Raw genomic sequence first — 3013 nt, 5'->3', positions numbered from 1 at the left:
ATCTGTTTTTACATCAGTGGACACTGGGCTGCTTATACCTTTTGGCTGTTGTGAATAATACTGCAGTCAATGACCATGGTAGTACAATTATCTGTTTGAGATCCTGTTTCCAGGTCTTTTGGGTACATGCCCAGAAGTAGAATTGCTCAATCATAATGGTAACTTCATTTTCAAGTTTTTGAGGAACTTCTATACTATGTTCCATATTGGCTGTACTATTTTACATTGCAACCAGCAGGGCACAGTTGTGCCAACTTCTCCACATCCTCACTATCCTTTATTTTCTAGTTCTTTCTATTAGAAAATGAGCCATGCTAATGGGTGTGAGGTAGTATCTCCTGTGGTTTTGATTCACATTTCCCTAATGATTAATGATGTTGAGCATTTTCTCTTGTGCTTTTTGGCCATTTTTTATATCTCCTTTGGAGAAAAGTCTATTCAAGTCCTTTGACCATTTTCAAATCAGGTTGTTTTGTTGTAGAGTTGTAGAAGTTCTTTATATATTTGGTATATTAACCTTTTAATAGAAATGATTTGCAAATATTTTCTCCTATTCCATAGGTTGTCTTTATATTCTGTTGATTGTATCATCTTATGCAGCAAAGTTTTTAATTTGATGAACTTCAGTGTCTGTTTCTTCTTTTGTTGTTTGCTCCTAAGAAATTATTGCCAAATTGCCAAATCCAATGTCATGATACTTACCCTATGTTTTCTTCTAAGAGTTTTATAGTTTTAGTTCTCATATTTAGGCATTTGATCCATTTTGAGCTAATATATGGTGTAAGGTAAAGATCCAACTTCATTTTTTTTGTTTGAGATGTCTATTTTCCCTACCATCATTTGATGAAAAGACTACTTTCTCCACTGAATGGTTTTGACATCCTTGAACACATACACAAGGGTTTATTTCTGTGTTCTCTATTCGGTTTCATTGATCTTGTGTTTGTTAGTACCATAGTGTTTTATTACTGTGGCTTCTTTGTTGCAAGATTTGAAACTACAAAGTTTGAGACTTTCCTCTTTCTCAACATTGTTTTGGCTATTGGGGGTCCTTTGAGATTCTATATCAATTTTAAATTGTTGTCTTCCAATTCGTGAAGATGAGCTGTTTTTCCAGTGAATTGTATCTTCTTTCTTTAGCAATGTTTTATAGCCTTCAGTGTCCAAGTCTTTTAAGTTCTTGGTTAAGTTTATTCCTAAGTATTTTCTTCTTCTTGATGCTGGTGTAAATGGAATTATTAATTTCCTTTTTGGATTGTTCATTGTTAGTGTACGGAAATATAACTGGGTGTCGATTTTGTATGCTGCAGCTTTGCCAAATTTGCTTGTTAGTTTTCAAAGGTGTTTTGTGTGGAATCTTTAGGGTTTTCTACATATACGTTGGTTTTATAAGATCATGTCATCTGAGAACACAGATAATTTGTTCCTTCCCAATTCGGATGCCTTTTATTTCTTTTTCTTGCCTAATTGCCCTGTCTAGGATTTCTAGTCCTGTATTAAATAGAAGTGGCAAACAAAAGCAGGCATCCTTTTCATATTCCTGACCTTAGAGGAACAGCTTTGAGTCTTTCACCGTTGACTGTGATGTTAGCTATGGGCTTGTCTTATGTGGCCTTTATTATGTTAGGTAGTTTCCTTCTATTAGTTGAGTGTTTTTATCATGAGTGTTGAGTTTTGTCAAATGCTTTCTCTGTGTTATTCGAGATGATCATTAAGTTTTTTGCTTTCCTTCTGTTCATGTGGTATATTACATAAATGGATTTTCCTGTGCTGACCCATCCTTGCATTTCAGGAGTAAATCCCACTTGGTTGTGGTGTATGATCCTTTTAATGTGCTCCTGAATTCTTTTTTTTTTTGTGTGTGTGTGTATATTTTTGTGTCTGTATTCATCAGGGATATTGGTCTGTAGTTTTCTTTTCTGGAAGTGTCTTTTTCTGGCTTTGGTATAGAGGTAATACTAGCCTCATAAAATGGAGTTGGAGGCGTTCCCTCTTACTCAGTTTTCTTTTAAGGGATTTAGGAAGATTGGATGTAAATCTTTAAGTGCTTGGTAGCATTCACTAGTGAAGCCATCTGGTTCTGGGTTTTTCTGTTTTGGGGAGGTTTTTGATGACTAATGCAGTCTTCTTGCTAGCTATAGATCTGTTCAGATTTCTGTTCATGATTCAGTTTGGACAGTTTTCTTGGAATTTATCCATTTCTAAGAATTTATCCATTTCATCTAGGTTGTTCAATTTGTTGTCAGTTCTTCATAGTACTATCACTTTTATTTCTATACAAATTGGTCCTAAAGTCCCCTATTTCATTTCTCATTTTAGTTGAGTCCTTGTTCTCTTTTTTTAAATTAATCAACCTAGCTAAAGGTTTGTCAGTTTGGATTGTTTTTCCCAAAAAACCAATATTTGGTTACATTGCTTTTCTTACCGTTGTTTTTCTATTCTTTATTTCATTTATCTCTAATCTTTATGATTTTCTTCCTTTTGCTACCTTTGGGTTTCATTTGCCCATTTTTGGTTCCTACTTAAGGTGTAAAGTTAGGTGGTTGACTTGAGATCTTTCTTCTTTTCTAATGCAGGCATTTATAGCTATAAATTTCCTTTACAGCATTGCTTTCCCTAAATCCCATAGTTGTGATATGTTGTATTTTTGTCTTCATTTGTCTCAAGATAATTTACAAGTCAGCTTGTGATTTCTCTGACCCACTGGTTGTTAAAGAGCCTGTTGTTTAATTTACACCATTTGTGGCTTTTCCAGTTTTCCTTCTGGTATTGATTTCTAGTTTCTCTCCATTGTTATTAGAAAAGATTGGTTTCAATTTTTAAAATTTTATTAAGACTTGAGACTCATTTTGTGGCCTTATATATGGTCTATCCTAGAGAATGTCCTATTTGCACTTGAGAAAATTTTATATCCTGGCACTGTTGGGTGGCGAGTTCTGTATATGTATGTGAGGTTTATTGTTGTTCAGTTTCTCTGCTTCCTTCTGATCTCCTCACTGGTTACTCCATCTAT

Source organism: Manis javanica, chromosome 10 (genome assembly GCF_040802235.1).
Source record: "Manis javanica isolate MJ-LG chromosome 10, MJ_LKY, whole genome shotgun sequence".
Classification (NCBI taxonomy): Eukaryota; Metazoa; Chordata; class Mammalia; order Pholidota; family Manidae; genus Manis; species Manis javanica.
Note: the sequence above shows the minus strand (reverse complement) of the source record.